Source organism: Schistocerca piceifrons, chromosome 10 (assembly GCF_021461385.2).
Source record: "Schistocerca piceifrons isolate TAMUIC-IGC-003096 chromosome 10, iqSchPice1.1, whole genome shotgun sequence".
In the NCBI taxonomy this organism is placed as follows: Eukaryota; Metazoa; Arthropoda; class Insecta; order Orthoptera; family Acrididae; genus Schistocerca; species Schistocerca piceifrons.
The window spans coordinates 39671537-39684748 of record NC_060147.1 but is presented as its reverse complement, the minus strand read 5'-3'; positions in this window follow the sequence as shown (position 1 = coordinate 39684748).

Genomic DNA, 13212 nt, shown 5'->3' with positions numbered 1-13212 from the left:
TGCATTCTACGGACACCTACCAAGGCTAGATCAAAACAGGATGGCGAAAGGAATTTTGACATTCTTTGACCGAAACCTCAAAACATCTATGATGTGGATAACAGAAGTTAAAGGAGACCTGAAGAAAATGGAAACAATGGAGGAAGAAATAGGAGAAGGAGAAATGTTTAGAGCAAACGTAAAAGATTTGGTGGGCTTTCAGGAGAAAACTAAGAAAAAGACAGGTGCTATATGGACAGAAGAATGGTGCAAGGAATGGCAATTGAATCTCAATGTAGACAAGTGTAATGCGCTGCGAATACATAGAAAGAAAGATCCTTTATCAGTTAGCTACAATATAGCAGGTCAGCATATGGAAGCAGTTAATTCCATAAATTATCTGAGAGTAGGCATTAGGAGTGATTTAAAATGGAATGATCATATAAAGTTGATCGTCGGTAAAGCATATGCCAGACTGAGATTCATTGGAAGAATCCTAAGGAAATGCAATCCGAAAACGGTTACACTTGTTCGCCCACTGCTTGAATATTGCTCACCAGTATGGCATCCGTACCAGATAGGGTTGATAGAAGAGATGGAGATGATCCAATGGAGAGCAGCGCGCTTCGTTACAGGATCATTTCGTAATCGCGAAAGCGTTACGGAGATGATAGATAAACTCCAGTGGAAGACTCTGTAGGAGAGACGCTCAGTAGCTCGGTACGGCCTTTTGTTGAAGTTTCGAGAACATACCTTCACCGAGGAGTCAAGCTCCCTCCTACGTATATCTCACGAAGAGACCATGAGGGTAAAATCAGAGAGATTAGAGCTCACACAGAGGCATACCGACAATTTTTCATTCCACGAGCAATACGAGACTGGTATAGAAGGGAGAACCGATAAAGGTACTCAATGTACGCTCCGCCACACACTGTCAGGTGGCTTGCGGAGTAAGGATGTAGATGTAGAAAGGAAAAACAAAGGGAAAGAACGAAGCATTACTGGAAAGAAAGAAAGGAGGAAAGAATGAATGCATAAGGTAATTTCCTGTGGTCCTAAATAGGCCAGAACAATGAAAAAAAATTGTTATTTCAGAAGCCTGTCAATTTGAGTCTTTTTAATATTCCGGTTAAATGGAGTTGGAAAAAAAAGGTATAGCGTAAATCCTGTTGTTTCAGCAATAATCGCCAAGCCTACACCTGAGTGTTGTGCATGTACAGGGTGTTTCAAAAATGACCGGTAAATTTGAAACGGTAATAAAAACTAAACGAGCAGCGATAGAAATACACCGTTTGTTGCAATATGCTTGGGACAACAGTACATTTTCAGGCAGACAAACTTTAGTAATTACAGTAGTTACAATTGTCAACAACAGATGGCGCTGCGGTCTGGGAAACTCTATAGTACGATATTTTCCACATATCCACCATGCGTAGCAATAATATGGCGTAGTCTCTGAATGAAATTACCCGAAACCTTTGACAACGTGTCTGGCGGAATGGCTTCACATGCAGATGAGATGTACTGCTTCAGCTGTTCAATTGTTTCTGGATTCTGGCGGTACACCTGGTCTTTCAAGTGTCCCCACAGAAAGAAGTCACAGGGGCTCATGTCTGGCGAATAGGGAGGCCAATCCACGCCGCCTCCTGTATGTTTCGGATAGCCCAAAGCAATCACACGATCATCGAAATATTCATTCAGGAAATTAAAGACATCGGCCGTGCGATGTGGCCGGGCACCATCTTGCATAAACCACGAGGTGTTCGCAGTGTCGTCTAAGGCAGTTTGTACCGCCACAAATTCACGAAGAATGTCCAGGTAGCGTGATGCAGTAATCGTTTCGGATCTGAAAAATGGGCCAATGATTCCTTTGGAAGAAATGGCGGCCCAGACCAGTACTTTTTGAGGATGCAGGGACGAGGGGACTGCAACATGGGGCTTTTCGGCTCCCCATATGCGCCAGTTCTGTTTATTGACGAAGCCGTCCAGGTAAAAATAAGCTTCGTCAGTAAACCAAATGCTGCCCACATGCATATCGCCGTCATCAATCCTGTGCACTATATCGTTAGTGAATGTCTCTCGTGCAGCAATGGTAGCGGCGCTGAGGGGTTGCCGCATTTGAATTTTGTACGGATAGAGGTGTAAACTCTGGCGCATGAGACGATACGTGGACGTTGGCGTCATTTGGACCGCAGCTGCAACACGGCGAACGGAAACCCGAGGCCGCTGTCGGATCACCTGCTGCACTAGCTGCGCGTTGCCCTCTGTGGTTGCCGTACGCGGTCGCCCTACCTTTCCAGCACGTTCATCCGTCACGTTCCCAGTCCGTTGAAATTTTTCAAACAGATCCTTTATTGTATCGCTTTTCGGTCCTTTGGTTACATTAAACCTCCGTTGAAAACTTCGTCTTGTTGCAACAACACTGTGTTCTAAGCGGTGGAATTCCAACACCAGAAAAATCCTCTGTTCTAAGGAATAAACCATGTTGTCCACAGCACACTTGCACGTTGTGAACAGCTCACGCTTACAGCAGAAAGACGACGTACAGAATGGCGCACCCACAGACCGCGTTGTCTTCTATATCTTTCACGTCACTTGCAGCACCATCTGTTGTTGAAAATTGTAACTACTGTAATTTCGAAAGTTTGTCCGCCTGAAAATGTACTGTTGTCCCAAGCATATTGCAACAAACGGTGTATTTCTATCGCTGCTCGTTTAGTTTTTATTGCCGTTTCAAATATACCGGTCATTTTTGAAACACCCTGTACATATGTGTGGTATTGTTGTCGTACTTGTAAGGAGCACAATTTATTACTGCGTAGCCCTCATGCAACCAGCCAGTACGCGTGTGTCTGTTATAGAAACTGATTTCCAGGGTGTAAATACAGTCCGCAGCTGGGACAGCCGCACCGGCGCCCGCTGTTTATCCTCCGAAACTGAGCAATGAGGGCTGAAATACCACGTGAGCGGCATGTCGTCTGCAACTTTAATGGTGCCACCGACCCACTGCGGCGCGCGCGGACAGCTTTTAGCGGAAACAAAGCGCCGTTACGCCCTGGCCGCGTAGCTTTGTCCGCGTGTTTAGCTGCGTGGGTGTGGGCGTGGGTGTGGTCGCGAGCGCGCATGCATTGCTTTGTACTTGCCGCGCAGTCGGCGAGGCTGCATTCCCGGCGACACGCACAGACAGCGGTTAAGCAGAGAGAGACAAATAGTTACCAGCATGAGACCGGCGGTGTCCGCCTGCCGATAAACCAGCACCAGCGGAAGGCTGATTGTCTGCCAGCCGAACTGGTGCCATTATCCCTCTCCAAATCACACACCTGCGTGTGACGCGAAAATGGTCAGGCCGTTAGGGCAGGTTGCGATATAGTTGTACTGAACTCTCCACTATAGCTCGCGCAGTATACGGTAGCCGATGCGGAGTGGCCATTTTTCGTCCAAAGCGCAGGGCGTGTTCGTTCGTTACTTGGGAAGGGGAAGCCGATAAGTTTTCCACCTTTCGGCTCGTCGGCGATGACAGAATGAAAAAGCGCACCTTGCAATCTTTCTCAAACGGTTTCTACGAGGGTCACTCCAAAAGAAACGCACATTACTTTTTTTTTTTAATCCATCTTATATTCTACATGTTTGAAAGTTTTACAGTGTATAGATACACCCTTTAGGAACAATATTTTCATTTCTCCACATAATTTCCATACCTCTCTACTGCCTTACACCATCTTGGAACCAGCGCCTGTATACCCGCACGGTAAAATTCTGGACTAACCAGTTGGAGCCACTGTTTGGCAGCGTGCACAAGGGAGTCATAATCTTCAAACCTTGTTGCACGAAGAGTCTTTCAGTTTCCCACAGAGATGATAGCCACATGGAGCCAGGTCAGGACTGTAAGGCGGGTGTTTCAGTGTTGTCCATCCGAGTTTTGTGATCGTTTCCACGGTTTTTTGACTGACATGTGGCCGCGCATTCTTGTGCAACAGCAAAACATCCTGCTTTTGCCGATGTGGTCGAACAAGACTCAGTCGAGCTTGAAGTTTCTTCATTGTCGTCATATATGCATCACAATTTATGGTGGTTCCACTTGGCTTGATGTCCACAAGCAAGAGACCTTCGAAATCGAAAAACACCATAGCCATAGCTTTTCCAGCAGAAGGTGTGGTTTTGAATTTTTTTCTTGGGTGAATTTGCATGATGCCACTCCATTGATTGCCTCTTCGTCTCTGGTGAAAAATGATGGAGCCATGTTTCATCACCTGTCACAATTCTTCCAAGAAATTCATCTCCACCATTCTCGTACTGTTCCAAAAGTTCGCTGAATACCGTTTTTCTTGTTTCTTTGTGAATCACTGTGAACATCCTGGGAACCCACCTGGCACAAACCTTTTTTAACGCCAACGCTTTCAGTATTTTGCAAACACTTCCTTCCCCTATCCCAACGTAGCGTGGCAATTCGTTTACTGTGATGCGTCTGTCAGCAGTCACCAATTCGTTAACTCTCTGCACATTCTCTGGAGTGTGTGCAGTACGATCAAATAAGGGAAAACAGAGCTCATACGGAAAGGTATAGGTCGTCATTCTTTCCGCGCACCATACGAGATTGGAATAATAGAGAATTGTGAATGTGGTCCGATGAACCCTCCGCCAGGCACTTAAATGTGATTTGCGGAGTATCCATGTCGATGTAGATGCACGAGGGTCACTCCAAAACAAATTCACAGTATTTTTGTAAAAATAAAGTTTTCATTCTGCGTGTGTGAAAGTTTTACGGTGTGTAGATACATCCTTCCCGCTTGTTTTCAAACTTAGTGGCGCCGTCACAGCATGTCTTCAAGATGGCTGCTACACTTCACGTTCGTCAGACACAACGTGCTGTCATAGAATTCCTGTGCTGTGAAAACGCGACAGTGGGAAACATCCACAAGAGGTTGAAAAAGGTGTATGGAGATGCTGCTGTCGATCGCAGTACAGTTAGCCGGTGGGCAAGCAGGTTACGTGATGAAAGCGGGCACGGCAATATTGAGGATTGTCCTCGCAGCGGCAGGCCTCGATATTGCCGTGCCCGCTTTCATCACGTAACTTGCTTGCCCACCGACTAACAATTTAATTGATGAAAAGAGAAAATATAAAAATGCAGTAAATGAAGCAGGCAAAAAGGAATACAAACGAGTCAAAAAAGAGATCGACAGGAAGTGCAAAATGGCTAAGCAGGCATGGCTAGAGGCCAAATGTAGGGATGTACAGGCTTACCTCACTGGCGGTATGATAGATACTGCCTACAGGAATATTAAAGAGACCTTTGGAGAAAAGAGAACCACTTGTATGAATATCAAGGGCGCAGATGGAAACCCAGTTCTAAGCAAAGAATGGAAAGCAGAAAGGTGGAAGGAGTATATAGAGGGACTATACAAGGGCGATGTTCTTGAGGACAATATTATGGAAATGGAAGAGGATGTATATGAAAATGAAATGGGAGATATGATACTGCGTGAAGAATTTGATAGAGCACTGAAAGACCTAAGTCGAAACAAGGCCCCAGGAGTAGACAAAATTCCATTAGAACTACTGACAGCCTTGGGAGAGCCAGTCCTGACAAAACTCTACCATCTGGTGAGCAAAATGTATGAGACAGGCGAAATACCCTCAGACTTCAAGAAGAATATAATAATTCCAATCCCAAAGATACCAGGCATTGACAGATGTGAAAATTACCGAACTGTCAGTTTAATAACTCACGGCTGCAAAATACTAGCGCGAATTCTGTACAGACGAATGAAAAAACTGGTAGAAGCCGACCTCGGGGAAGATCAGTTAGGATTCTGTAGAAATATGGTAACACGTGAGGCAATACTGACCCTACGACTTATCTTAGAAGCTAGATTAAGGAAATGCAAACCTACGTTCCTAGCATTTGTAGACTTGGAGAAAGCTTTTGACAATGTTGACTGGAATAATTTCTTTCAAATTCTGAAGGTGGCAGGGGTAAAATACAGGGAGCGAAAGGCTATTTACAATTTGTACAGAAACCAGATAGCAGTTATAAGAGTCGAGGGACATGAAAGCGAAGCAGTGGTTGGGAAGGGAGTGAGACAGGGTTGTAGCCTTTCCCCGATGTTATTCAATCTGTATATTGAGCAAGCAGTAAAGGAAACACAAGAAAAATTCGGAGTAGGTATCAAAATCCATGGAGAAGAAATAAAAACTTTAAGGTTCGCCGATGACATTGTAATTCTGTCACAGACTGCAAAGAACGTGGAAGAGCAGTTGAACGGAATCGACAGTGTCTTGAAGCGAGGATATAAGATGAACATCAACAAAAGCAAAACGAGGAGAGTGGATTGTAGTCGATTTAAGTCGGGCGATGCTGAAGGAATTAGACTAGGAAATGAGACACTTAAAGTAGTAAAGGAGTTTGCTACTTGGGGAGCAAAGTAACTGATGATGGTCGAAGTAGAGACGATGTAAAATGTCGACTGGCAATAGCAAGGAAAGCGTTTCTGAAGAAGAGAAATTTGTTAACATCGAATATAGATTTAAATGTCAGGAAGTCGTTTCTGAAAGTATTTGTATGGAGTGTAGCCATGTATGGAAGTGAGACATGGACGATAAGTAGTTTGGACAAGAAGAGAATAGAAGCCTTTGAAATGTGGTGCTACAGAAGAATGCTGAATATTAGATGGGTAGATAACGTACCTAATGAGGAAGTATTGAATAGGTTTGATGAGAAGAGGAGTTTGTGACACAACTTGACAAGGAGAAGGGATCGGTTGGTAGGACATGTTCTGAGGCATGAGGGGATCAAATGGTTCAAATGGCTCAGAGCACTATGGGACTTAACATCTGTGGTCATCAATCCCCTACAACTTAGAACTACTTAAACCTAACTAACCTAAGGACATCACACACATCCATGTCCGAGGCAGGATTCGAACCTGCAACGACCGTAGCAGTCACGCGGTTCCAGGCTGAAGCGCCTAGAACCGCACGGCCACACCGGCCGGCATGAGGGGATTACCAGTTTAGTATTGGAGGGCAGCGTGGAGGGTAAAAATCGTAGAGGGAGACCAAGAGATGAATACACTAAACAGATTCAGAAGCATGTAGGCTGCAGTAGGTATTGGGAGATGAAGAAGGTTGCACAGTATAGAGTAGCATGGAGAGCTGCATCAAACCAGCCTCACGACTGGAGACCTCAACAACATCGAGATATGCGAGGGTCGTTTGAAAAGTTCTCAGAACGAAATAGAAAAAAAGTACTTACATCACTGAAACTATTTTTATTTTTGAATGAAGTCTCCTTGTAGATTAATGCACTTGGTCCAACGATGTTCCAGTGCTTTGATCCCATCTCGAAAATGAATTTCCTCCAGACCTGCAAAATAGTTGTCAACTCGGGGTATCAAGTCTTTGTTTGAAGTGGATCTTCTTCGTCCACCAAGAAAAATTTTCAGATTTGGGAAGAGAGGGAAGTCTGACGGAGCCATATCAGGTGAATAAGGCGGGTGTGGCAACAGTTCATACCTTAGTTCGTGTAATTTTGCCGTGGCGACGGCACATGTGTGCGGGCGCGCGTCAACAGTCGCGGCGCCCATCTTGCAGGTAATTTTTTTACTACTAATTCTTCAGTTAAAATGTGATACACCCTTTCAGATGACACCTGGCAAGCGTGAAATATTTCACGCACTTTCACTCGGCGGTCCTCCCTGACCATTTTGTGCACTTTTGCAATGACTTCTGGAGTAGCGACACATCTTGGCCGACCACTGCGTGCATTATAATCTAAGCTCTCACGATCAAATTTAAATTCATTTGTCCACTTGGCAACAGCTGAATATGAAGGAGTGTATTCTGGAAAGCGGCAAGAATGTCCTTTGCTTTCAGATCTTTCTTTACGAAGGACAGGGTTATTACAAATGATTGAAGCGATTTCACAGCTCGACAATAACTTTATTATTTGAGATATTTTCACAATGCTTTGCACACACATACAAAAACTCAAAATTTTTTTTAGGCATTCACAAATGTTCGATATTTGCCCCTTTAGTGATTCGGTAGACATCAAGCCGATAATCAAGTTCCTCCCACACTCGGCGCAGCATGTCCCCATCAATGAGTTGGAAAGCATCGTTGATGCGAGCTCGCAGTTCTGGCACGTTTCTTGGTAGAGGAGGTTTAATCACTGAATCTTTCACATAACCCCACAGAAAGAAATCGCATGGGGTTAAGTCGGGAGAGCGTGGAGGCCATGACATGAATTGCTGATCATGATCTCCACCACGACCGATCCATCGGTTTTCCAATCTCCTGTTTAAGAAATGGAAGTGCAGTGGAGCACCATCCTGTTGAAAGATGAAGTCGGCGCTGTCGGTCTCCAGTTGTGGCATGAGCCAATTTTCCAGCATGTCCAGATACACGTGTCCTTTGACGTTTTTTTCGCAGAAGAAAAAGGGGCCGTAAACTTTAAACCGTGAGATTGCACAAAACACATTAACTTTTGGTGAATTGCGAATTTGCTGCACGAATGCGTGAGGATTCTCTACCGCCCAGATTCGCACATCGTGTCTGTTCACTTCACCATTAAGAAAAAATGTTGCTTCATCACTGAAAAGAAGTTTCGCACTGAACGCATCCTCTTCCATGAGCTGTTGCAACCGCGCCGAAAAATCAAAGCGTTTGACTTTGTCATCGGGTGTCAGGGTTTGTAGCAATTGTAAACGGTAAGGCTTCTGCTTTAGCCTTTTCCGTAAGATTTTCCAAACCGTCGGCTGTGGTACGTTTAGCTCCCTGCTTGCTTTATTCGTCGACTTCAGCGGGCTACGCGTGAAACTTGCCCATACGCGTTGAACCGTTTCTTCGCTCACTGCAGGCCGACCCGTTGATTTCCCCTTGCAGAGGCATCCAGAAGCTTTAAACTGCGCATACCATCGCCGAATGGAGTTAGCAGTTGGTGGATCTTTGTTGAACTTGGTCCTGAAGTGTCGTTGCACTGTTATGACTGACTGATGTGAGTGCATTTCAGGCACGACATACGCTTTCTCGGCTCCTGTCGCCATTTTGTCTCACTGCGCTCTCGAGCGCTCTGGCGGCAGAAACCTGAAGTGCGGCTTCAGCCGAACAAAACTTTATGAGTTTTTCTACGTATCTGTAGTGTGTCGTGACCATATGTCAATGAATGGAGCTACAGTGAATTTATGAAATCGCTTCAATCATTTGTAATAGCCCTGTACTTAATCACAGCTCGAATATGGATTTTTTCCATCTTCGCGAATCACTACGCGGGAACAACAACAGAGCCACGTCACCGCCACAGCTCTCATCCAGGAGCACTGATGTGGCACGTGTTTACTGGCAACAGTCCAATGAGTGCCACGTGAGCAACTCGTTGCGCCTAGCGCCGATCTCTCGTGGTGATTCCGAGAACTTTTTAAACCACCCTAGCACCGAGTTATTCGCGACTTCCTTTGTTCATCGGTTGGTACTGTTGCTTACTAAATTGCTATCTGCGGTTTTGTTTGTTCAGTACCGTTTGGAAGAAGCGAAACCCACAGAGAGAGGTATGATAACAATGAAATTTTTTCCCTACGACTGGGGACACGACACAACACAAATGTTAAGTGTGTGCGTAGTGTCTGTACTGGTGTACGTGTCTGAAAGAACAGAACCACGCATTGATGTAATCGGTTCGTCTAGACGGAAAATGGATCTACCTACTTGCGGTTTGCATCCGTAACAAGGTGCATCCATTGCCCGTCTTTCGAACCAATTACACTACTGGCCATTAAAATTGCTACACCAAGAAGAAATGCAGAAGATGAACGGGAATTCATTGGACACATATATTTTACTGGAACTGACATGTGATTACATTTTCACGTCATTTGGGTGCATAGATCCTGAGAAATCAGTACCCAGAACAACCACCTCTGGCCCTAATAACGGCCTTGATACGCCTGGGCATTGAGTCAAACGGACCTTGGATGGCGTGTACGGGTACAGCTGCCCATGCAGCTTCAACACGATACCACAGTTCATCAAGAGTACTGACTGGCGTATTGTGACGAGTCAGTTGCTCGGCCACCATTGAGCAGACCTTTTCAATTGGTGAGAGATCTGGAGAATGTGCTGGCCAGGGCAGCAGTCGAACATTTTCTGTATCCAGAAAGGCCCGTACAGGACCTGCAACATGCGGTCGTGCATTATCCTGCTGAAATGTATGGTTTCGCAGGGATCGAGTGAAGGGTAGTGCCACGGGTCGTAACACATCTGAAATGTAACGTCCACTGTTCAAAGTGCCGTCAGTGAGAACATGAGGTGACCGAGACGTGTAACCAATGGCACCCCATACCATTACGCCGGGTGATATGTCAGTATGGCGATGAAGAATATACGCTTCCAATGTGCGTTTACCGCGATGTCGCCAAACACGGACGTGACCATCACGATGCTGTAAACAGAACCTGGAATTCATCCGAAAAAATGACTTATTGCCATTCGTGCACCCAGGTTCGTCGTCGAGCACACCATCGCAGGCGCTCCTGTCTGTGATGCAGCGTCAAGGGTAGCCGCAGCCGTGGTCTCCGAGCTGATAGTCCGTGCTGCTGCAAACGTCGTCGAACTGTTCGTGCAGATGGTTGTTGTCTTGCAAACGTCCCCATCTGTTGACTCAGGGATCGAGACGTGGCTGCACGATCCGTTACAGCCGTGCGGATAGGATGCCTGTCATCTCGACTGCTAGTGATACGAGGCCGTTGTGATCCAGGACGGCGATCCGTATTACCCTCCTGAACCCACCGATTCCTTATTCTGCTAACAGCCGTTGGATCTCGACCAACGCTAGCAGCAATGTCGCGATACGATAAACCGCAATCGCGATAGGCTACAATCCGACCTTTATCAAAGTTGAAACGTGATGGTACGCATTTCTCCTCCTTACACGAGGCATCAGAACAACGTTTTACCAACGCCGGTCAACTGCTGTTTGTGTATGAGAAAACAGATGGAAGCTTTTCTCATGTCAGCACGTTGTAGGTATCGCCACCGGCGCCAACCTTGTGTGAATGCTCTGAAAAGCTAATCATTTGCATATGACAGCATCTTCTTCCTGTCGGCTAAATTTCGCGTCTGTAGCACGTCATCTTCGAGGTGTAGCAATTTTAATGGCCAGTATTGTAGTAAAGGAATTGTGAGTGGCGTCCAGCGGCTTGAAGTCCATTCCATGACCCTGGCCGCCAATCACAACCAGGTGACGGGAACCTGTCCTCCTATACTCTTCCCTATCTTCTTTTTTTCAACTCTTCTTATATATCAAAATTTCATTTTGTATTATCATCGTCATACAATTTTATTGTTTGAAAAGTTATTATATGCTGAACATTACGCCATTTGTAGAAATAAAACAAATAGAGCCCACCTTCACGTGGCCGGACACGCGGCAATGGTGTGAATGGGGTCGGGAGTCAGGGTCGTGTATTATTAGCCGCTCTGATCCCCCAATCCAGTCAGAATGGCCAAGCGGCTGACGACCCACCATGAGAAATCAGAGGGTGGGTCAATAATAACAGCAGCAAGTGCAAAAAAACCTCCAGTAGGACAATGCGACACCTCACACTTCCAGAATTGCTACAGAGTGGCTCTTGTGAGTTAAAACACTTCCGCTGGCCATCAACTTCCTGAGACATGAACATAATTGAGCATATCAGGGATGCCTTGCAACGTGCCGTTCAGAAGAGATCTCCACCCCCTCGTACTCTTGCTGATTTATGGACAGGACTGCAGGATTCAGGACGTCACTTTCCTCCATCACTACTTCAGACATTATTCGTGTCGTGTTGCGGCACTTCTACGTGCTCGCAGGGACACTACATGATATTAGGCAGGTCCACCAGTTTCTTTGGCTCTTCGGTGTATATCCGTAGTGCGTAGCGACTTTCTACATCTACATCTACATTTATACTCCGCAAGCCACCCGACGGTGTGTGTCAGAGAGCACTTTACGTGCCACTGTCAATACCTCCCTTTCTTGTTCCAGTCGCGTATGTTTTGCGGGAAGAACGACTGCCGGAAAGCCTCCGTGCGCGCTCGAATCTCTTTAGTTTTAGATTCGTGATCTCCTCGGAAGGTATAAGTAGGGGGAAGCAATATATCCGATACCTCATCCAGAAACGCACCCTCTCGAAACCTGGCGAGCAAGCTACACCGCGATGCAGAGCGCCTCTCTTGCAGAGTCTGCCACTTGAGTTTGCTAAACATCTCCGTAACGCTATTACGCTTACCAATTAGCCCTGTGACGAATCGCGCCGCTCTTCTTTGGATCTTCTCTATCTCCTCCGTCAACCCGACCTGGTACGGTTCCCACACAGATGAGCAATACTCAAGTATAGGTCGAACGAGTGTTTTGTATGCCACCACCTTTGTTGATGGTCTACATTTTCTAAGGACTGTCCCAATGAATCTCAACCTGGCACCCGCCTTATCAACAATTAATTTTATATGATCATTCCACTTCAAATCGTTCCGCACACATACTCCGAGATGTTCTACAGAAGTAACTGCTACGAGTGTTTGTTCCGTTATCATATAATCATACAATAAAGGATCCTTCTTTCTATGTATTCGCAATACATTACATTTGTCTATGTAATGGGTCAGTTGCCACTCCCTGCACCAAGTGCCTATCCGCTGCAGATCTTCCTGCATTTTGATGCAATTTTCTAACACTGCAGCTTCTCTGTATACTACAGCATCATCCGCGAAAAGCCGGATGGAACTTCCAACACTATCTACTAGGTCATTTCCGAACAGACGGTATCACCTACGGCAATCTCCTGTCCTACATGTTGCAGCTGTCGCACTGAAGTAGCGTAGTGTTGCCTATCAGATAACACAGCGATATTATTGCGCCGGGAAGCAATATTAGTGGGCGGACTGCGACGATAGTGTCATCTGGGACAACTGTACGCCACCTGCCCTTCCCAGGGCTGGTTATTCAGGAAGGGATGTATCCCCAGCGGCGGTTCGATTTCAATTACTCGGCCGCTCTGTCGGCACGAATTTAATTTATAGGTGAGGGTGAGCGGGCGAGGTCTGGCGCTTATTATTCTACACCGGCGGCAGGCGTGCCGTGTTACGCCCAGCTGCGAGGGCGGCGGGCGGCATCACGGGACCCGGGGCAGTCCTACCCCACCCCCACCAACCCTGTCTGCTCGTTCAGGACGGGTCGTACCCTCCCCCTAGTCTCAC